Source organism: Hypomesus nipponensis, chromosome 18 (genome assembly GCF_054491055.1).
Source record: "Hypomesus nipponensis isolate SF chromosome 18, ASM5449105v1, whole genome shotgun sequence".
In the NCBI taxonomy this organism is placed as follows: domain Eukaryota; kingdom Metazoa; phylum Chordata; class Actinopteri; order Osmeriformes; family Osmeridae; genus Hypomesus; species Hypomesus nipponensis.
In genome coordinates this window covers 3,096,375-3,120,425 of record NC_140378.1, presented here as the reverse complement: position 1 = coordinate 3,120,425, position 24,051 = coordinate 3,096,375, and the positions used below count along the sequence as shown (strand labels likewise).

The 24,051-nt window shown below is 43.2% G+C and overlaps 2 long non-coding RNA genes across 10 annotated transcripts; one reads left to right on the top strand and one right to left on the bottom strand.

Moving 5' to 3' along the window:
• Positions 1 to 538: 538 nt before the first annotated feature.
• On the bottom strand, positions 539 to 12,068 carry LOC146250868 (uncharacterized). 3 transcript variants are annotated; one of them, XR_014732099.1, is made up of 6 exons: positions 10,343 to 10,721; positions 10,159 to 10,222; positions 9,713 to 9,773; positions 9,540 to 9,603; positions 9,217 to 9,285; positions 539 to 9,060 (listed from the first exon to the last, which is right to left on the bottom strand). It is a non-coding gene; the product is annotated as an uncharacterized LOC146250868 (long non-coding RNA). The 3 variants fall into 3 exon arrangements; XR_014732100.1 differs by lacking the exon at positions 10,343 to 10,721 and adding an exon at positions 11,788 to 12,068 and having other exon boundaries at positions 539 to 9,285; XR_014732098.1 differs by having other exon boundaries at positions 539 to 9,285.
• LOC146250867 (uncharacterized) lies at positions 10,835 to 23,285 on the top strand. Of its 7 annotated transcripts, none has more exons than XR_014732095.1 (5): positions 10,835 to 10,992; positions 12,613 to 12,680; positions 12,811 to 18,705; positions 18,833 to 18,918; positions 19,044 to 23,285. It is a non-coding gene; the product is annotated as an uncharacterized LOC146250867 (long non-coding RNA). The 7 variants fall into 7 exon arrangements; XR_014732096.1 differs by having other exon boundaries at positions 12,763 to 18,705; XR_014732093.1 differs by having other exon boundaries at positions 12,613 to 12,893; positions 13,050 to 18,705.
• The last annotated feature ends 766 nt before the right edge of the window (positions 23,286 to 24,051 follow it).

The following is a 24,051-nucleotide window of genomic DNA, read 5'->3' as shown; positions in this document are numbered from 1 at the left end:
GCAGCACCAGCAGAGGGCGCTGAGACGGGGTGGCGCCTCCCCGATTTGCGCCCCCGGGGGGGGGGCTCTTGCCTAGGGGTGCGAAGGTGCTTGCCCCGGCCCTGCGCACACACACACACATGTACGGCAGCTCATTGCTCTCCCTCTCATTCACTCTCTACCCACATTCTCTGCTGTCATCACTCACTCTCCTCTCTTTACTCACCTTCTCCCAGTCTCATTTTGCTTGTCTTCATAATCCAACCACTTTCTCTGGTTTCAGATTGTATGTGTGTGTGTGTGTGTGTGTGTGTGTGTGTTTGTTCCCCTGTGAAAGTCGGATACTCAATATTCGACTTGAATTAGACCCAGCAGCACACCACATACACTAACACCTAGCCTATCATACTCATATGTCGTATGACACTTATATTACAGTATATATTGAATATTGAGCTTGTAATATTTGGACAAACACTTGCTTGTAATAAAGAAACAAAGTGGCCCACATGAACTTCTTAGTTTTTATAACAATAACAAAAGAATCAAAAAGTCAACAAATTGTCCAGGCAATTCAGGGGGTCTTTTCATCACATATTCTTCTGAAAAGATGTTCATGCACAGTACTCAAGTCTAGCATTTTCATTTGTCACCATATCCCAAACAATCACTCTAATAAACTATAGAAATATGGAATATTTAATGTCTGATGTTTTATAATGCTTTAGAGTAAAGAAATAATTTCAGAAAATGAAAAAATGGTGGTGGCTCAGTTCTGTCAATAGAAGGCTAAAGGGGAAACCTTCCTCCGCCTCAAAGAGGAAACGGGAAACGTGACAGTGTCTCAGCGTGCCCTCCGTAGCACACGAGGACGAACAACCTTGTCCATCCTCCTCCTCTTCTTGGGGATGGGCTCGGCCTCTGCTTGTCCATGGGGGTTCACAGTGGTCTCCCAGCCTCTCTTTCTGGCCTTGGCTCCAGAGTGGTTCTGGATGCCACTCAGGACATTGCAGCTGGGGTTGGGAAAGATGTGGCTGGCAAGAGAACCTTGGCGGAGGGCCATGTGTGCTGCAGCAGTAGATGCAGAGGGGAGGAGTGTTGCAGCAGTCTGTGTGCTGCTGCTGCTGGGGAAGTCATAGTCCACCTCCATGTCCTCCACCTCATCAAAAAGATCAGTGATCCTCGGGCTAGCCGGAGGGGAGATCATCTCCTCATCATTGATGATGACAGGCCTGGAGACCAGTGGAAGGCAGGTAGTCGTGCTTGTCCAAGGGCAGTTTGTGGTGCAAGCCTCCAGTGGAGAGCACAAGGTGAGGCTAGAGCTAGGGTAGTAGCCGTTGGAGCTAGCACAAGCCTGCTGTGGGAGGCAGATATGGGAGTTTACACCAAGGCCCATATAGACATCAGGAGGCTGTAGAGGGCAGATTGGCAGACCAGGAATATGATAGTCTTTAGAGTAAAGGAACAAGGGCCTATCATAAAGCTAGGATCAGGGTGCATGTAGCCAGGATGTGGTGGAGGATGTAGTGGCATGCTAGGCCCATTGTAGGAACTAAATTCAGGGTAGCTAGAATGACTAAATCCAGGGTGTCTACTGTTGCTAGGTCCAGGGTAGCTATAGTAACTGGGTCCAAGGTCTCTAGAGTAGCTAGGTCCTGGGTAGCTAGCGGTGCTCATTCCAGGGTGGCAGGAGAAGTTAGGTCCTGGGTAGTGCTAGTTCCAGGGTTGCTAGAATAGCTAGGTCCTGGGTAACTAGAGGTAATCGTTGCAGGGTAGCTAGAGTGACTAGTTCCAGGATCACGAGAGTAGCTAAGTCCTGGGTAAGTAGAGGTGCTAGTTCCAGGGTCACTAGAGCTACTAAATCCAGGGTAGCTACAGTTGCTCGATCTGGAAGATATGTCAGCTGGCTGTGGGGGGCTGATGTGAGTGCTTCTCCCAGGGTAAGTTGAGGCAGCTGTGTCTGGCTGTTGTGAAGGACAGGTAGAGGTCATGGACTGGCTTCTGGACTCCTGATGAACCGCAGCAGAATATTCAGAAGAATTGGATTCCGTCTGCTTAGCCAACCAATCCGCTGTGAGGACGGCGGCAGAGGTATTGTCTGGATATTCATCATCTGAGGTGTACTCATCAGAAGAGTCAATGAAAATGAAGTCACAATCCACTTATCTTCTGGGCCACAAACACATCCCCTTGGTCTCTGTTGAAGCCGCATGTAAGGATGGAGAACTGGCTGGTTGAGGGTTGAGTTGAGTCTCCAGCTGAATGAACAGAAGAAGTGTCTTAAGGTTTCGTCTACATACTAAACATGATCTCACTTTTAGATTGAATTGAACATGAAAACACGTGATATTGACTAACATGCAGCTACATAGCAACATCTATTGTAAACCACTGCATGTACTTGTACCAGTAAAGGAAAAGGGAAGGTGGCTTTTATACAGTAAAGGGGCAGTAAATGTTAATAAAACAACATCAATGTTAACATTTACAGTACTTGCCCTGGAAAGCCCAGCATCCCCAAAACAAGGATGCTTTTGTGGAATAACATATCTATCAGTTAACAGGATTGGACTGAAATGTATCTACATAGCAGTTGCTATGTAACTACAATGTTGTTATTTATGGTATTGTTATGTGGTTTGGTAGGTAATGTAACCTTCACACCTCCAAACCTTTTTACATGAATTTTTCAGAGAGCAGTATATATATATTTTTTTTTTTATGAACTTCATCCAAACTGACAAGTTATCCTCTGAACCTTATCACTGTCTCAGTTCTGTGCAAAACTTTCAACAAACATAATGAGAAACTTAATGTCCACTCTCAGTTTGGTGCTAAGTTTTAAACACACTGACACTAATTTGTCAATTTTATGAAAATAGTTACTTTATTCTAATGTTTATGTTTTACTTTAACAAGAATGTTATACCTTTTTCATCCAAACAAAATGTGTGTAGTTACTCACCAAGGTAGTTAACTTGATTCCTAACTGTACTTGGATTCATCCTGATAATGGTTGTATTTCTTGTCTTGCATGATGTAGATCTGATTTCTTTTTTGCGTTTTGATTTCTTGTATACATTTTTTGGAATGTTGAAACATAATCCGTAATGCTTCCATTGTCTCAATTGGTCGTCGTCGTCGTCATCTACCGCTTGTCCGGGGATCGGGTCGCGGGGGCAACGACCTAAGCAGGGAGGCCCAGGCTTCCCTCTCCCCGGCCACTTCCACCACCTCTTCCTGGGGGACCCTGAGGCGTTCCCAGGCCAGCCGAGTGACATAGTCCCTCCAGCGTGTCCTGGGTCTTCCCCGGGGCCTCTTCCCAGTGGGACGTGCCCGGAACACCTCACCAGGGAGGCGTCCAGGAGGCATCCTAATCAGATGCCCGAGCCACCTCAGCTGGCTCCTCTCGACGCGGAGGAGCAGCGGTTCTACTCTGAGCCCCTCCCGGATGACCGAGCTTCTCACCCTATCTCTAAGGGAGAGCCCGGACACCCTACGGAGAAAGCTCATTTCGGCCGCTTGTATTCGCGATCTCGTTCTTTCTTTTTTGTCTCAATTGGTTCATAGCCAATTCCGCTGACATCATAATAGGACAACTTTAGTGTCTATCGACCCATGTCAAAATGCATGTTTACAGTTTTTCTCAATTGCTAAGACACATTTCTTGAATGGGTACTGTGTTTTCTCCAAACTCTACAGACGTCTTCATACTTACACTGTTTTGGCCAAACCCTTGACTTCTGACACAAAATCAAACACTGTGGTCAAAACCATATTATCTGTCATAGAAACCAAACTTTGCATTCAAAATACACACAAAGCCCTCAAATACAGTTTTTCACAATTGCTAAAACATTAAACCCCATTCTCCAAATCAGGGTTCAGTGGCCTAAACCCATTGGTCAAATGCAATTATGGCAAAACTCTAGACACATTCTCAGTCACAACATTTTTTTTGCACTGTGATGCACAGAGCTGCAAAATGGTAAACACAGGCGGCAGATAGTAAACACAACTACAACACAGTTGTCACCTGTAAAACACAATGACTCAAAATTGTTCAACACCAACCAGTATTTTTTACAGTACATTTTTGCCTTCCACCATACAGCCCTTTTCTCAACCCAATTGCATGAATCATTTTTCTCTGGATGATAGTGGAGGGTTTATGACCTAAACCTATTTCCTAGATGCAATGGAATTGGCCTGTGGTGACATAGGTGTGGAGTGTTTTCAAGGCTGGATTAAGCACACCACGTTATCCCGTTTTCTTTGTTCTTTGATGACAGTACTAAATGGTTACTGTAATATTTTAAAATAAAATTGACAGTATGTGTATAGCCCTTTTTTACAAACAATGTCACAGAGGGCTTCACATTCACCGATAGAACTACTCCTCAGCTTATCTCAACCCTCAAGGAAGACAACGAAAAACTCCCAGAAAAATTCATTAGAGGAGAAAAAATGGAAGATACCTTGGGAGGAGCAATTCAGTGAGGGATCCCCTTCTCCAGAGACGGTTGGCAAAAGAGAGGTGCAGGCTGAGCATTGTCATTCATTGGGAAAGTGTCAATGGGTGTTGAAACACCAAATCCAGTGCTTCAAGATTCAAAATCCATTGTCTTTACATGTAACTACATGCCCAGGATGCTGTGTTCTCAATTTTTTTGTGTTGTGTCTAATGATTGCTCCATAGTGTTTATATATTGATTTTCTGTGTTTCTGATCTGAAAACATTGTTTGATTTTGAACACAAGTTACAGTATTTTACAATTGCTATGACCATTTTTTCAATTTACTGGTGGGCATAGATAATTTGTTTTAATCTAGATTAATCTCACTGTAATCTTGGCGTTAATATTGATGAATCTAGATTTAAATGTCTTATTTGAATTCCACCGAAGGCATTCTGAATGTGTGCTTCCCAAATAATGACTAAAAGTAAGTCTTTGAGAACGGGTTTCTCAAGCCAGGTGAGCGAGGAGATAAATTAGTTTGGCTGATAGGGCTGTGCTGACGGGCTTGCCTCGGTTGCACTCAAACAGTAGTTTCACGACGACTCTTCCCCTGCGCTACATATGTGCTTGACCCGGAATCTTACGCATTACCTAAGGCAGTGGTTCTCAACCTTTTTTCAGTGATATAACCCCTGTGACATATTTTTTCAAACATGTTCCCCCTCACCAGCGCAGAGCATTTGTGGTAGAAAATAAGATGTCATCCATTGTAACGGATGTATTCAGGCCATGGACAGGCACAATGGGTGGGTTTTCAGATTTATTTGCTTCCTACGGAAGCTTAGCAGGCACAGAAGAGACTGAGTGCAGTTAGGCTCACTTACACGTGAAAAAAATGATAAAAATTACGGTGAATACAATTAATTCACAAATAAAAGTTGGAATTACAAATAAACAAAGTGCATTTTTAACTCTGTTACACTATCATTGTCTGATGTATTAAACTGTCAACACTGAACATTGTTGCATTGCAGTTTTTGTGAGAAACTTATGCTTGTGCTTCACTGAGAAGCTTTGTCAGTCTTGGTGGCAGGGAGGCAACGGCTGTGATCAAGCTTTCCTCCAGGCACAGTCTGTTTCTCAGCTTTGTTTTGATCACAGTCATTGCAGAGAAGGAGGCCTCACATAAATATGTGGAGGCAAAGGGTAGAAGCTGCTCCAAAGCTTTCTGTCCCAGGTCAGGGTGCTCCTGCTTCACACACACCCAAAACTGTGTGAGTGTGGATGTGGACACTTCATCTGGAGGCCACAGTCTGATGACACTGCCAGGAGTGTTTCCTGATCAGTGACAGGTAGATTGCTTCTGTTTGTTTCTGACAAGTGAAATGGGTTTCTCACCCAATCCAGCTGTATAGATTTCTCCTCCATATCAGGAAAGTAGGAATGGAAATGTTCAATCAAGTTAGTCAAATGTCCAAAGATGAGCAACTTGACTGAAGCTCTGTCCACATTCCCACTAGAGAGGAAATCATCCACCTGAGGAAAGCAGGTGAAATCCCCCTGTTCAGAGGCTCTTCTCCACAGCTCTGCTTTCTTCAGGAAGCCACCCACCTTGTCATACAGTTTTAAAATGCTGGTGTCTTTTCCCTGCAGAGACATCAGTTTGTTGAATACATCTGCCAGGTAGCAAACCTTGGCATGCCAGTCTGTGTCCTGGAACAAGGTGGCATGGGGAGATCTGTGCTGAATAATCAGATAATAATCAGCTCAATAATTCCAACAGCTGGTTGAGTATTTTCCCTCGAGAGAGAGAGAGCCAGCGCAATTCTGTGTGCAGCAGCAGTTGTGTGTGTTCAGCCCCCATGTTTTCACAGAGGCGTCGAAGTTACGTGGCCTTGACTTTATGAAGTTGATCATTTTGATGCAGTTGTTCAAAACGTCATGTAACACAGGGCTCATTCTCTTTGACGCCAATGCTTCCCTGTGTATGACACAGTGAGTCCACTTCACGTCGGGTTGGTCTTTTTTAATACGCGCTTTGAGTCCTTGCATGCAAGGTTTGGTCTCAGACTTGGTGGGGACATCCACCCATCAAACCCCCCCCCCTCCCGGGACCGCAAATCGAGATGCCATTCTGTATACTATCCCTAAAGATCTATCATAACTGTATAATCTAAAAAATGCACTCTCCAAAAAAAGAGACTGTGATGATGAGACTGTAATGCTGAACAACAAAATGGTTTATTATCATAAATTATTATGTACATTAGTGTATTATGTACATTAGTTTTTACACTAACAAAACTACAGTTACAAGAAAGTGCTTTCAGAACTTTTGGAGCAAAACAATCAAAATAAATACATAAAATAACCCTTTTCTATATTTTCTTATAAACACTATTTGCCCTCCAGTACCTCGAATAATATACTCACGCTCATGTTAATACATGGGAATGTGAAATGCTGAACAACCACTTATTAACAAACATAATTTACTATGTATGTTAGTAGCCTTGTGGAGCAAAATAATAAACCAAAAAACATCTTTGGCACCCAAACTTATAACTCCATTATGGCTACTTCAAATTTCCTGCATTTTCTTGATTCCTTCCTTTTATCTAAACTTTCCAAACAGATGCCTACGTCTGTCATTTACAGATATAAACTGTTGGCCTACATCATTAAGATCCACTTTGTCAAGGGCCTCTTGATGCACATGGCATACAGTTAAGTTATTAAGGCGCTGCTGAGACATAGTTGACCGTAACCAAGTTTTCAGTCTTGTCAGTGCACTGAAGCTTTGTTCAGCTTCAGCTGAGGCCACAGGGACGACCAACAACGACCTAGCAAGCTTCTCAACCTCATCAAATAAGCCTCTCACCTAACTTGGCATTGCTTTCAGAAAGCATGCAGCTTCATCAATTGACGTGATTGTATGCTTTGAAAGAAACATTGGTAGCTGAACCTTCAAAATATCCCTCTTTATTATTGGATACTGTACAATCACATTGTCCATCTGCCCAGTGAGGAGAACATTCTCAATCTGTTTCAGTTTCTGTAAGTCTGGTTGGTTAAACCGTTCCTTGAATTGACTGTCCAAACTGTCCAAAACTTTGAAAAATTATATTCTATAGTATTCCTCTCAGGGGCGGATCTACCGGGGTGGCATGGGCTGGCAACTGCCACCCTAAAAATAGCCTTACCACCCCAGCTGCCACCCCGTTTGGCAGCTTTGAAAACAAAGAAAAGTTGTGGTTCATCTGACATTTGCGAGAGCGAATTTCTGATATCCAACTGCAAGCGAATGCAGCATGAGACGACTCCACCCCCCCTCCCCACTCCGCCGAGTTGGACATTTGCCTCAGCGAATTTCTAATATCCCACTGCAAGTGAATGCAGCACTACACGACTCAACCCCCCCTACCCACTCGTACATTTGCGAGAGCGAATTTCTATACAAGCCCAAAAAAATCTGCTGATGTTTTTACATGTTCTGCATGTTACATGTTATTCAGACTAAAAAACTGCGGAATTACGATTGCCTTCCTGTTCTTTTGTTGGAGCGACCGAAGATGTTCCATAACAGTTTGACGCGGAATAGGCTATGGTCGATTGAATGTTGAAAGACTTTGCAGAGTATTGATCCATTCGCATAGAGATCGCCTGAATACTCACTGTCCCTGTCTATTCCTGTAATTTTGGTTGATAAGTGTTTCCGTGTCAATTCTTCAGGGCTGAATCTGAGCATTTTTGACTAACGTTTTAATATTGGCTATAGTCTAACGTAAACGCTAGCTACTGTATCAGTTTTAGGGTTGACAGACTTCCTTTTATTGCTATCACAGACCTAGGCTACTACCTACACTCGTGGAAATGGTCTTTGTTTACAGGTTAAACATTTCGAAAAGAATACAGACATAATGAGTTGACAAGCTTCTTAATAGGCTAATTTTGCCTCAGACAAATGCATTCTATTTGAAATTCCACGGGTTTTCGTAAAACGTAATTCGCGCGCGAATTTTGGGCCTGCTAATATCCGACTGCAAGTGAATACAGCACTAGACGACTCCAACCACCCTCCCCACTGCGCCGACTGTGACCGAGGTGAAATCAGTTTTATATTCGAGATTCAACAGAATGTCTTAATTTGGGGGGCATTCCAAATAAAAATTGATTCCAAATAAACATTGATTAATATTTCTGCAATTAACTCAGCATATATACTTCTGCGACTGGGGTGCCACCCCTCAAAATCTCCTGCCACCCTCTTGCCACGCCATGAATAATTCCTCTGGTGTTTTTGCCTTATGCTGACAAGCCCCGCCAGTGAATCTTTTGGGGGGATTTCTTTGATGAGGGAGTTGAATAGGTTCAATTCCCAGGGAGTCTACCTTTTTGATGGTGTATGCTTTGACACACTCAAAACACAGAACGTTCTGCAATGTAGGACTATAATGCACCCATGGATATTGACTAAACCACTTTGCCTGAAACCTTAAAGTCTTGTTTCAAAGTTTCTGTACTTTTATGAATTTTGGATCTGTCTGGTATGGCAAATTTCCATGTCCAGGACCCTACACTGACTTGCTTGAGGATCACAGTTGCTCTCACTGACTGTCTCCTGAAGAGCAGACAAAAATTTACCCTGGTTTTTATCCACCCTGATATCCAATTATACTCAATAATAATTCACTTCACTTTAACATAACAAGTTGACTATATTTATATTGAAGAATTTGCTACTAATCAATAGTAGTATCTCATCACAGAATCTCACCTGAAACCCTGGTCCATCTGCCGCTCCCTCAACCTGCTCTATGACATCTTCACAAGATGTCTGAGTTTCCTATATGTAATTAAATAATGGACTAATGAATCAAATGCACACATATTATAGTATGCATTCAACGCATCATGTTTATATTTCAGAGTAATTGCAATATAAAGGGGTTTTGTGGAACCCACCTTTTAACATGCATGATTTCCCCCACCCCCTACTTCATGACCAAGTAAATTAACCTAAGGTCGTAATTTTCTTAACATCCTAAAACTTTCATGCTTGATGCTTGATAATTAATAGTTCATAAATAAAGACCTCACCTTAAGCCCTGAAGGTCCAGCTGCTTCTCCCTCATCCTGCCCTACAGCATCTTTGCTGAGTTTCCTAAAAAATAATCCATGCTTGAATAAATATGATTGGTTGAGCATCCTAAAACAAACATCAATGCTGATCACTCCAAATAAATGGTCAATTTTACTAATTAGAACCTCACCTGAAGCCCTGATGCTGTTTCCTCAGCCTGCTCTACATCTGGAGTGTTTTGACTGTCTTTCCTGCATACAAAATGGTTCATTCATTTTGTAGCCTATCCTATGGCTAGCAAGTTTAACCCTCATACTATATTGTATACAGTGTTATTTGGACGTTAATAATCAAATAATGATTCATTATATTTGCAACCAACAGTGTTAACTTATTCACATTGCCAACTGGTTTTTCCAGCACCTGTCAAGCAGTGGAGTGACAGTCCATCAACTGTGAATTCGTCCTAGAATCCTAACCTTGGTTGAAAGATTAGCTACAGACGCTAGGTTTAGCTGTAACAATATCCTGGGTAAATATAATATCACCAGTTAATACTTTTTCCACAGCAGAATCTGCATTTGAAAGCCTGGTCACTACCACTGCTAGTGTGGCTAGTTATTTAGCCTGACTTACACTCTGCTTTTTGAAAAAAGTTCTTATGTCCCTTTTCTTCTTCTTGGGTGGAGGCATATTTGATCTACAAACCACAAAAAGGGGCAAACATGTACATGCTGAAGGGCAAAGAGAATATAAAAATGTGTTACTCTGGCCTTTATGTATGTATTGTTGGCAGACAGCCCTGGTAAGTTAGCTGTACCGTTGTCGCCGACACACCCGCTAGCTTGTCAGGAAGTGCAAGCAAGCAAAGTAGAATGTGCTTCTTCCCGTGCGTGTCGCGTGTCAGATAACCCTCCCCTTTCTGGTTTTCAGCCAATCAAATTAGGCATTTCTTGTACTGTCGCGTCCTGCCCGTTGGAATTGATCCAAATAGCAGCACAATTCGCTAAAATATTGGTGGGGACGATTTTGTCGTTTTCAAATGTTGGTGGGGACAAGCAGGGGCGCAGTATAGGGGGGAAAAGTTAGTACGATTCTGCCCCAAAATAGTCAAAAAGTAATATCAAATTATATTATATAAACCATCATCAAGTATATAATACATTTAAAGTATAATAATACAATGAATGATCTCTGTGTTTTTACTTGTGTTTTGCAATAAAGGTTAAATATCCCTATTGACCAAAAAGTAAACATACATATTGACCGACCATCCCCTGTATCTGCATGAAATGGTTTGATCCTGCCTTAGCGCACTTATCGGTAACAGTGTTTAGTTGCAGATGCGCTAGTCGCTAGAATGTCGGGCCGTAAACACAAATCAAGGTTTCGGAAAAGAGCAAAGAAAAAAGAACGAGAAGATAGACAAAGGAAGGGGTTTCAATCAGTAACCCAGTTTTACCAAGAAAGGTGGGTAGCCAATCTGTGAGTGGTATTAACCTGTTGGTTTAATGTCCATATAAGCTAGGCTATCTAGCTACCCAGCAAACAAGGGACGTCCTGGGGACGTCATTTTGTTAGCTGGGTACAGTGTCATCACCACCACCTTTGAAACAAGCTGAACCCCCTTGAAACAAGCTATTCTAACAACGATGTCACCGGCAGTATTATATAGAAAAGCGATTGAAACAGTACCATCTGGTAATTGAAAATAGGCCCCCAAAAAACGTAAATAAGTTTGACATTTATTTATTGGGAAATGGCTAATTCAAAAGAAGTTTGCTGGAAGCGATCATTGTCAGTAACAATGCCAAATACGACCATTTGATCTTAGACTAGAGCCCTGCACGGTGGAGAAGCTGACCTGGGTAAATTGTGCTAAGCTAGCCTAGCTGCTGTTGCTAGCCAAACTTCAAAATTCCCATGATTCCCGCCTTAATATCTTTGCTGTCTAATCACCGATTTATTTCTAAAAACTGCTAGATACGTATGACAACTTAAGCTCAAAGCACATATCATTGGTTAAGGGGTCACTGGCAAAAATTACAGACCTGCGAACGCAGACATTTAACCCACATATGGCCCATACAAATCAACAGAACTTTTTGGAACATTCTGAAAAGCCGAATAATAACTTATTTTAAGGATTTTTGAATGGATGCCAATTTTTCAGATATCTTTTAAAGATATTGGTGGGCCGTTATCGGCGTTAACGTGAGACTCTTAACGACGTTATTTAAGATACTTATGATAAATCTCACGTACCTCCTGGACTGCCTCCACGTACCCCCAGGGGTACGCATACCCCCGGTTGTGAACCATTGAGCTAAGGGGTGCTTTGCGTTTAAGTGGTATTTAAGACTGGAAGAACTCCTACAGTAAACTAATTCCGCATAGCACAAGGTGCAAACAACCAGTATGAGGTTTCCATTGGGAAGCATTGGGAACATTTTCCTTGAAGCAAACCCGGCAGCTTCATAGCTGCATCCATGTTAGCATGTCACGTTTGATGTGGTAATTTCATACAGGAGGCATACACACACGTTCGAAGACTCGTTCTCGCCCCCTACAGTGCAATTCGGTGAGGTATACATCCGCGCTAAAATATCAAGTTGAAAGTCACCATAGCTTGCCTAGTATAGACCCAGCTTCCAACCCAACTTAGAGAATAGATTAACGCCGATATTTTTAAAATAAATATCGCCGTTAAGAGTCTCACGTTAACGCCGATAACAGCCCACCAATAGTTTATATATTGATTTGTTGTGTTTATGATCTGAAAGCATTGTTTGATTTTGAGCACAAGTTACAGTATTTTACAATCGCTATGACAATTTTTTCAACTGTTAACAAGTTTCCTAAACTCTTGACACAGTTAGCACAACATCTGTCTGCGTTGGCTATACACTTTGATGTCAATACCACCTTGTTGTCAAAACACAATACACAATGTTCAGTCAACCGATACACAGTTGCTGGCATCATTGGAACCTTTAGAATGGAGAACAGGTTTGAAATCTATTTGCCTTGTGTACTGAAATACTGCATATCAATAAAATAAAGTGTGCACTCAGTATTTGTATTTTTCAGGACTGAAAGGAGAAGCACAACGTCGAGAAAGAACATGCACTTTCACAGCCGAACAGGAGACTGACATTGTGAGTATGGTTTGTGAAAAAAAACAACACTATCACACCGACAGATACAATCCAGGATCCTGGCTGACCATGCCACATTCAGAAACATCCAGACGGGCAGCCTCTCTACACTGGACCGTGTTCTCTGCAGGAATGCCATGCGTATGAAACAAGTGTACAAGGTCCCATTTGACCAGAACACAGACCACATCAAGGAGTTACAGCGAGTGTGTTGTAAGTCTCATACATTTAGCACTGACACATGCATGTATTGTACCTGTAATCCAATATTGTTCCTTTTCTACAGTGTCTCACTGTAGCCCACTGTGTTGACCTATCTGTGTCGATACTATAACTATCGTATAGCCGTGACAATACCCCCGTCTCAAGGAACGTCACCGGACATCCCACAAAGCAGGACCAGGGGCAGGACGGGAACAGGAGATGGAGAGGCCGTGCACAACCCAGGAGGCAGCACGGTGGTGCTTGGGAGCCCGGACGAGGAGGCGTCTGGGAGCGCGGGCACAGTGGCAGGCGGCAGCCAGAAGTCCTCAGGCGGAGGAGGAGACGGCTAGAAGTCCTCGGGTGGTGGAGGCTGTGGCCAGACCTCAGGGCAGGACCGAGGCTGGGGCACAGGGCAGGAACGAGGCTGGGGCACAGGGCAGGAATGAGGCTGAGTTCGAGGTAGGAACCATTGACTTGGGGTGGGCCTTCCTCTGGCTCCTGGGCCCATCCAAGGCAAGGCGTGTCCTAGAAAAGGGTTGCGAAAACTCTCTGCTGGGTCCTTCTTTGGTCTTGTCCTTCTGTCAGGGTGAGAGTGGAGGGGTTGGACCCAAAAGCACAAGAGTACAACGCCATTTCGTCATCACTCTCTCTTTACTCACCTTCTCCCTGTCTAATTTTGCTTGTCTTCATAATCCAACCACTTTCTCTGGTTTCAGATTGTGTGTGTGTGTGTGTGTGCGTTTGTTCCCCTGTGAAAGTAGGGTACTCAATATTTGACCCAGTAGCACACCACACACAGTAACACCTAGCCTACCCAAGTCATTGCATGACATTTATATTACAGCATATATAGAATATTGAGTCTCTAATATTTGGACAAACACGTGCATGAAATAAAGTGACCTACATGAACTTCAGAGTTTTTATAACAATAACAAAAGTATCAAAAAGTCAACAAATTGTCCTGGCAATTCATGGGGTCATCACATACTCTTCTGAAAAGATGTTATTGCACAGTACTCACGTCTGGCAGTTACATTTGTCACCATATCTCGGACAATCACTCTAATTAAGTTCAACTATGGAAATATGGAATATTTCATGTCTGATATTTTTTAAGGCTTTAGAGTAACAAAATAATTTCAGAAAATGAAAGAATGGTGGTGGCTCAGTTCTGTCAATAGAAGTGTTACGTACGTCTCTTGGAGGGAACGCAACGCCCCGCTGCTATTAAGCTGGGTTTGGGAAAGATGTGGCTGGCAAGAGATCCTTGGTGGAGGGCCATGTGTGCTGCAGCAGTAGATGCAGAGGGGAGGAGTGTTGCAGCAGTCTCTGTGCTGCTGCTGCTGGGGAAGTCATAGTCCACCTCCATGTCCTCCACCTCATCAAAAAGATCAGTGATCCTCGGGCTAGCCGGAGGGGAGATCATCTCCACATCATTGATGATGACAGGCCTGGAAACCAGTGGAAGGCAGGTAGTCGTGGTGCTAGCCTCCAGTGGAGAACACAAGGTGAGGCTAGAGCTAGTACCCGTTGGAGCTAGCACAAGCCTGCTGTGGGAGGCAGATATGGGAGTTTACACCAAGGCCCATCTAGACATCAGGAGGCTGTGGAGGGCAGATTGGCAGACCAGGAATATGATAGTCTTTAAGAGCCAGGCTCATCATGAAGCTAGGATCCGGGTGCATGTAACCCGGATGTGGTGGAGGATGTAGTGGCATGCTAGGCCCATTGTACGAACTAAATTCAGGGTAGCTAGAACTACTAAATCCAGGGTAGCTATCGTTGCTAGGTCCAGGGTAGCTAGAGTAACTGGGTCCAAGGTCACTAGAGTAGCTAGGTCCTGGGTAGCTAGCGGTGCTAGTTCCAGGGTGGCTGGAGTATTTCAGTCCTGGGTAGCTAGAGGTGCTTGTTTCAGGGTTGCTAGAGTAGCTAGGTCCTGGGTAGCTAGAGGTGATAGTTCCAGGGAAGGTAGAGTCGATGGGTCCAGGATCACTCGAGTAGCTAAGTCCTGGGTAGCTAGCTGTGCTAGTTCCGGGATTGCTAGAATAGCTAGGTCCTGCGAAACTAGCGGTACTAGTTCCAGGTTTGCTAGGTCCTGGGTAGATAGAGGTGCTAATTCCAGGGTTGCTAGAGTATCCAGATCCTGGGTAAGTTACGGTGCTTGTTCCAGGGTGGCTGGAGTAGTTAGGGCCTGGGTAGGTAGAGGTGCTAGTTCCAGGGTCACTAGAGCTACTAAATCCAGGGTAGCTACAGTTGCTACGTCCAGAGTAGCTAGAGTTACTGGGTCCAAGGTCACTGGAGTAGCTAGGTCCTGGGTAGCTAGAGGTAATCGTTCCAGGGAAGCTAGAGTTGATGGGTCCAGGATCACTACAGTAGCTGAGTCCTACAGTAGCTGAGTCCTGGGTCGATAGAGGTGCTAGTTCCACGATTGCAAGAGTAGCTAGGTCCTGGGTAGCTAGCGGTGCTAGTTCCGGGGTTGCTAGAGTAGATATGTCCTGGGTAACTAGCGGTGCTAGTTCCGGGGTTGCTAGAGTAGCTAGGTCCTGGGTAACTAGTGGTGCTAGTTCCTGGTTTGCTATAGTAGCTAAGTCCTGGGTAGCTAGAGTTACTAGTTCCAGGGTCACTAGAGTAGTTAGGTCCTGGGTAGGTAGAGGTGCTAGTTCCAGGGTCACAAGAGCTACTAAATCCAGGGTAGCTACAGTTGCTCGATCTGGAAGATATGTCAGCTGGCTGTGGGGGGCTGATGTAAGTGCTTCTCCCAGGGTAAGTTGAGGCAGCTATGTCTGGCTGTTGTGGAGGACAGGTAGAGGTCATGGACTGGCTTCTGGACTCCTGATGAACCGCAGCAGAATATTCAGAAGAATTGGATGCCGTCTGCTTAGCTAACCAATGCGCTGTGAGGACGGCGGCAGAGGTATTGTCTGGATATTCATCATCTGAGGTGTACTCATCAGAAGAGTCAATGAAAATGAAGTCACAATCCACTTATCTTCTGGGCCACAAACACATCCCCTTGGTCTCTGTTGAAGCCGCATGTAAGGATGGAGAACTGGCTGGTTGAGGGTTGAGTTGAGTCTCCAGCTGAATGAACAGAAGAAGTGTCTTAAAGTTTTGTCTACATATTAAACATGATCTTACTTGCTCATATGAATGCTTTAAATTTAATTGAACATGAAAACAAGTGATATTGACTAACATGCAACTACATAGCAACATCTGTTGTAAAACCATTGCATGTACTTAGGTATTGTTAGGTAATTACATAGTGTTGTGTTAGGGTTTGAGTTAGAGTTTGAGTCCTTACAAAAATATTGGAAGGCACAGTAAAGGAAAGGGTAGATGGCATACAGTAAAGGGGCAGTTGAAAAATGTTAATAAAACAACATCCATGTTAACATTTACAGTACAGCCCTGGCAAGACGGATCAAGGTAATAATCCACTATAATGAAAAGCAATATTTACATGAAGTTCTTCAATCAAGAAACTCTTTAATCAATAAATAATGTTGTAAAATGTCAGGCTGAAGTCTAGTAGTTAGCTAGCTCTACAAGGGCTAGGTTTGAATCTAGGAGCAAAACGAAGCTAAGCTATAGCTAGGTAGATGGTAGCAAAATGCTGTTCACTTATGTAATGAACCAGACTATTTTACTTACTATAATATAATCCAAAACCACTGAACGATACAGCAACACATCACACAAGCTCGAGTTCAATACATTATTTAATGTGACATTATGTAGGCCTGTACATGCAAGTCTTAAATAACTATAGCGGGTCGGCTCCATGACGCCGGGTAAATTGGGCTTGTGAGACTGCGCACCAAAAGAACGAAGGGGAACCCACCTGTCTAGCAGATTAAGACGTTTTCTTAGGTACCTAGCGAAAAGTAGCCTCAACTTTCCTAGACTTTGAGCTACATGCTGAGTGCTCTCAACCAAAAGACTAAATTAAGCAACGCATTACTTGTTTGAACAAGGAACTAGTAAACGGATTCATTCAATTAAATAAGTAACGCGTTAAGTTACTCGTTACCCAACAAAAGTAGTCTGACTACTGTAACGCGTTACATTGTAATGCATTACACCTAACACTGATAATGTCATTCGATTTGGATGTGATTCTTATAAAAGGCCTATTCATTTTTCAACCCAGCACGTGTTAGTATGAGCGAAGTAGGGGCTAGGCCAACTTACGTCATAGGCTACATCATAATCGACGTTGTAAATAAATCGGTATGGTCAAGGAAGATGTGATCCCTCCTCAGGGAACGATCTTGCAGCAGCAAGAAATACGGCATTGTGTGGTGTAGTCCTAGTGTGCGGAATAAGCGTATTATAAATACAGTGATAAGTCACATATTTCAAGTATATACTTTCAAGTCTTTTGCGCAATTTGCAATCAGGACTGCAGCATAAAAGTGCCTTGAGCCTCTGTTTTGTTTGGTGAACAATGAAGAACTGCGAAGAGATCGACAACTAGAGAAAGAGAGGGAGAGTGAGAGGAGGAGGACAAGGAGGAGATGGAGGAGATGGAGGACAGGGGGGAAGAAGAGAAGGGCAAGGAAAGAAGGAGGAGGAGAAAGAAGGAGAACAGTCATCTCTAATGAGATTTGGGCCACTCTGGTTGACCATGTGTTCAACCATGGTTTGAGCATGAGGGAGGGTGGCCAGAGGGTCCAACCATGGAGGAGTTATTTTCAGCTTGGAGTTGGAAGGTATATGGACATAACCCACAGGGCCGGGTCCCACTGCTCCAGACCATGGAGGAGGTTTGTGGTGACTAACTGTTGAGGCCTGTCAGGGCTTCATGCGCCGCTCGAGGCTTTTCTTCCAACACTGCTCGGACAGGGACAACATTGCCTGTGGTGTGGATGAGGCCACCTGGCCAGACAGGAACCGGAGGCGTGATACCTAATTATTTTTTGTGAAGGGGGGCGGGGGTGAGCAGGCCGGTTTACAGTACTGTAATTTTGCTGCACATTTGTGTGTTGTTTTATGTTTGACTATAAAAAAAGTAAGTCTACACTGAAACATTTTACAAAAGGAGAAATGGCTCATTCTCCAGAGTCATTTGGGAAACCCGGCCATTGTCATTCATATGGTGTGTACTTAATCTATAATTGTGTTTTCAACTTTGCACTTCAATGTGCTGTTAATGCTCTGTAGTGTGCAGCAAATGCTTAGTTGTGTGTACTCAATTAATGGTATGTATCATTTCAAAATATTCACAAAAAGTTCCATTTTGTGAACATTTAGTTTTTTTTCAACTGCTAACACATTTTTATTTAACAGTTTTTCCACAATTCTTAAGACACAAAAAGTTAAAATTTGGCATAATTTTCACAACCTTCACTTCATGTATCTTTCGCTCGACCTAATTTGGGACTACTTCACACTCCCTTATCTGCATCAGACTGACTGTTCTTGTTTACACTCTGATGTCAATTACACATCACCTTGTTGTCAAAACACTACACACAGTGTTCAGTTCACACACTTCACAAGTAAAATCTCAAAGCATCAACCTACAACACACTATTCAAATCTCTAAACATTCAGGTCTGGTGAGCAATTTGCAATCAGGACTACAGCATAAAAAGGGCCTTGAGGGTCCAACCTAATCTCAGCCGCTTCACAGTTGCTGCCATCATTGGAACCTTTAGAATGGAGAACAGGTATGAAATCTATTTGCCTTGTGTGCTGAACTGCATATCATTAGAATAAAGTGTGCACTCAGTATTTGTATTTTTTAGGACTGAGAGAAGCACAACGTGGAGAAAGAACATGCACTTTCACAGCCGAACAGGAGACTGACATTGTGAGTATGGTTCGTGAAAATAACACTATCACACTCGACAGATACAAACCAGGATCCTGGTTGACCAAACCACATTCAGAAACATCCAGACCGTCAGCCTCTCTACACTGGACCGTGTTCTCTGCAGGAATGCCATGCGGATGAAACAAGTGTACAGGGTCCTACTCGACCGGAACAGACCATACCAAGGAGTTACGGCAAGAGTTTGTGCTTGTAAGTCTCATACATTCAGCACTGACACATGCATGTATTGTTCCTTTTCTACAGTGTCTCACTGGAGCCCACTGTGTTGACCTGTGTCCATACTATAACTTGCATTCTCATGCTGTCTGTTCCAGCGGATCCAGGAGCATGACACAGCTAATGTGGACCTAGGACCTGCCTGGTCGTTGGTCTACCAACGCTGGACCAGGTCGTCAACCGGAAACCAGCCTCCATGACGGCCAACAGCGAGTTTCCAGGTCCCATCCAACGTCTATAAAGCCGAACAATGGATTTTTGGTGTTTCAAAACCCATTGACACTGTATGACTATGTTTAGCTTGTGTTCTGCTCCTCTCTCTTGCCAACCGTCTCTGGAGGAGGGGATCCCTCTCTGAATTGCTCCTCCCAAGGTTTCTTCCATTTTTTCTCCCGTTGGGAGTTTTTCCTTGTCTTCCTTGAGGGTTTAGGTTGGTTGAGGGGCAGTTCTATGGGCGTATGTGAAGCCCTCTGTGACATGCTTGTGTGTAAAAAGTGCTATACAAATACATTTGATTTGATTTGATAATGAGCTATATGAATACATTCATTCGTGAGGTTGGATTCAACCTGGTGAAGAGGAGGTGCCAGGGCAGAAATGTCATTAACCAGCGCACCATTGAGGTCTACGGCCAGCATGGTGGGAACATCACTGTCCTGCAATGAACCACCATGGGATCCTGCACCGTCATGCCCACCTAGGGGCCTATAACACTGCCTGTCTCATTGCCTTCCTGGATGGCCTGCGTGACCCGCTGGTACCACCTGGCCAGATAGATGACCCACAGCGGATCGATCACGTCATCTGGGACAATGTGAGCTTCCACCGGGCTGCTCAAGTGCGTGAGTGGTTCCAGAACAACCCACGTTTTTCCGTTATTTACCTTCCACCTTATTCTCCCTTTCCTGAATCCCATGGAGGAGTTCTTTTCAGCTTGGAGTTGGAAGGTATATGGACGTAACCCACAGGGACGGGTCCCACTGCTCCAGGCCATGGAGGTGGTGTCAGGGTGAGTGGAGGGGTAGGACCCAAATGCACGAGAGTATGCAGCCATTTCGAAAACAAAGGGTTTAATCATGAAAAAGCCAGGGACACAGAAAGGGTACTCACATGACATGGGTAGTAGGGACAAGACAAAGACTGAACACAAAACAGGAACCTAAATACACGAACCAAACGACACACAGGTGGACACAATGAAGCTAACGAGAACGATACAGGTGAAGACAATGACAGGGAAACACTAGGGCAGTGCCAAACCAAAAGCAGGGGGGCACGGCTTTGGCTGTGACAGGTGGTTTATGGCGATGTGACTGAGGCCTTCATGCGCCACTCACAGCGTTTCTTCCAACGCTGCTTGGACAGTGAGAACATCGCCTGTGATGTGGATGAGGCCCACTGGCCAGACAGGAACCAGACGTGTGATGCCGAACTCATTTTTGTGGGGAGGGGGGGGGGGGCGTGGTGGTATGTGTGTCATTTGAAAATATGGCTGTGTGTACCAAATGAGAACACAAGTTCCATTCTGTGAACAGTTACTGGGAAAAGTCATCTTGCTAAGGGAGAGTCAGGTTTATCATTTTGTGTGTGAGGTTTTCAGTTTTGAGAAAGCCGTTATTGTTTTGAGAAAAACGTGTTATTCTTAATTGCTAAAACGCTAAAACCCATTGGCTGAACAAAGTTCTCAGTTGCCTGAACTCATGTAGCTAATTGTGCAGTCTGTTGTCAATACCTTAAACCATTTCACATGGTGAAACACAATTTGCAGATCTCATTTAGACTTTTCAACAAAACTCTAAACACATTCTCATTCTCAAAACACATTCTGCACTCTAATGCACATGTCATCCATACTGGTAAACACAAATGGCAACACTCAAATACAAATATAGAAAACATGTCATTGACTAGACACAACTACTCAAAATTGATTTCACTGGTTTCAAATGATGAGCTCTAAACACATTCTCATTCACTAAACACATCTTGCACTGTGATGCGCTTGTGCTGCAAAATGGTAAACACAGGCGGCAAACGGTAAACACAACTACAACACAGTTGTCATCTGTAAGACACAATGACTCAAAATTGTTCACACTTGTTTCTACTGCTGGTTTGGGACAATGTGTGCTTTCACTGGTGTCCGTGTACGAGAATAGTTCAACAGTTTTTTACTGTAAATGTTTGCCTTCCACCATACAGCCCTTTTCTCAACTCAATTGAATAATTTTTTTCTCTGCATGGCAGTAGAAGGTCTATGACTGAAACCAATATACCAGGGTACATTTCCTACAGGCAATGGAATTGGCCTGTGGTAACAAAGGTGTGGAGTGTTTTCTACGCCGGATCTAGCACACTAGAGGGTATTTTCTTTGTTGACAGTACTAAGTTGTGATGGTTACTGTAATATTTTCAAATCAAATGCACAGTATTTGTATAGCCCTTTTTACAAGCAATGTCACAAAGGGCTTCACATACGCCCATAGAACTGCACCTCGAGCTTCAAGCGTGACAAGGAAAAACTCCCTTGGGATGAGAAATTCAGTGAGGGATCCCCTCCTCCAGAGACGGTTGGCGAAAGAGAGGTGCAGAACACAGGCTGAGCATAGTCATACATCAGGGAAGTGTCAATGGGTGTTGAAACACCAAAACCCAGTGTTTCAAAATCCCAAATCCATTTTCTTTATTACTACAGTAAATTCATTCACTATGTAAACATAAACAAATTCTTCTTTACATGTAACTACATGTCCTGGATGCTGTGTTTTTCATCTTTTTGTTTTGTGTCTAATGATTGCTCCATAGTGTTTATACATTGATTGGTTGCGTTTATGATCTGATAGCATTGTTTGATTTTGAGCACAGGTTACATAGTATAGGAGCAAGTGTTTGATTTTGCCAGAAGAGTCGAAGGTTTTGGAAATTGAGTTTGAATATTTGGTTTTGTGTTTACAGTTTTGAGAAAATGGTTGACTGTTTCAAGAAATGTGTTTTAGCAATCGTGAAAAACTGTAAATTATTTTGAGAACTATATGTTTTGAACAAAGTGTTTTCTATTCTTTGGTGTGTTGTTTACTGACTTCTTGATCATGTATCATTTTGATCACTTTGTTTATGATTTGAGAGCAGTGTTTGATTTTAAGCACAGGTAAAACGAAAGAGTCATTTTGCAAGAGGATTCAGATGTTTTGTAAATGGTGCTTGAAGATGTGGTTTAGTGTTTACAGTTTTGAGAAAATGGGTGACTGTTTCAAGAAATGTGTTTTAGCAATTGTGAAACTGTAACAATTGTGAAACTGTAACTTTTCCTCTTTTTTTCAAAACTTTACACACAAATCCAAGAATTGCACGCACAAAATGCTAAATGCCTTGCATCTCTTGCGAAATTTAACACTGCATTCAAAAAATTACAAACATGTTTCAAAAGCAAACATTTGTCTGACGTTTCAAACACCTTTGCCATAGTATTACATTTTTGGATATATCATATACACACAGTTATTCAAAACCTTAAACTTTTCTTTCATGAGCTCCTATGTACATTTTGTTAATGGCAGAGATGTGGAAAAATTAATGGTAAACACGAAAACAAGATTGAAACCAAACGTATTTTATTTTTGTAAGCTTTCGTGGTTGTGAATACAGTATTACATAGTACGAAAGAAAGAATGTAGTAGGACAGAAACCAAACCTGATTTATAAAAAAGGTGATTACTGTATGGTGTGTGTGTGTGCCATAAACTGTAGCATACTGTTATATATACTATTTTCTACAATAGTGTCAGAATGTCTTCTTACAGTCACTGCACTGTTATACAGTATGATACAGTAATCCACCAGACTGTGACCAATCATGCAGTGCACTGCAGTCAACTGATGCATGGGTGCTAAAATATATGTATGTGTATAGTATACCATGTGTTGTGCTGAAACAGCTATTATGTGTACATTAGAACATGTGTACATTACAGTAGATTGTTACATACCTGTTATAATTTCTACAGTAAAGGTTCAAATTATACCCACCACTCAATCGACTCAAATTAGACTATTTATAGGTTTATTCTAAAGCCATAATTGGTTGGTGTTGAGTAAAGCAATGAGTGCTTGCATATGTGAGGAGTTAGTGTGGTATTTTGATTGGTTGTGTTTGAAAAAGGAAATCAAGATGCTTCCTGTTAGAATTGTGTGTGTTCCGTGGAGAATTGTGTGTTGTGTTTTGCAAAAAAAGGTTTTATGAAATTGAAAACCGAGTCAAAGGCCAAAAATGTCCGTATGGTTTTGCAGATTTGATGTGCGGTTCTGGTGTGGAGTGTCAGGTTTCAGAAATTGTGTGACAAGTAAGGATTTTGTGTGTAAGCAGTTGAAAAAAACGGAAAGAATCTGTGTCATTCAATTCTTTGAACAATTCTAATCTAGCATGCACTAAGCAGCTAAGGTGTTCAAGCTTGTTCAGACACAATGCAGAAATGTGCACTGTATGCCTGCACAGCAGAGACTGAGTCAAACTTCACTGAGTCAGCATCCGCCCTTACAAGGGAGAGGGCAAGCAGCAGAGGACTGGGTTGACCCGGTTTCATAAACAATAACAAAGAGCAAGAATGGAACGGGGTAGCACAAGAAAAGGATTCAGTTCTAAAAGCTGATAAAAATGCACGCACGCACACACACACACAAACAGACTTTGATGAATGTGGGGTTTCGTGTATTGTTCTCTCCACACACGCGTTGCACGCTAGCACGTCTCAGACACAACACAGCAGGAACTGAGTCATGCTCCTGGTCCGTGGTGTGGGGTCTCCAGTGTGTCTCCTCTCCAGGTTTGCTGTTCCAGTCTCTTCTGAGGGTTCTGGTCCTGGAGAACCAGACGCACGTCTCCAGGACCACCACTGGAGGCCTTTCCCCATCCGTCACACACCACAGACGTTAACCACTGTGGACCAATGTGGGTCCAGTGGTCCGAGGTGGAGCTGGAGGTATGGGGGGGGCAAGGGTTAAAGGAGAGGAACCAGATGAGACCTAAAGGGGGGGGGGGTGGAGAGCAAACAGGTGCTGAGCATGTGTACAGCAGAGCGCTGAAGTCATCTGCACTCTAATCGACAGGGC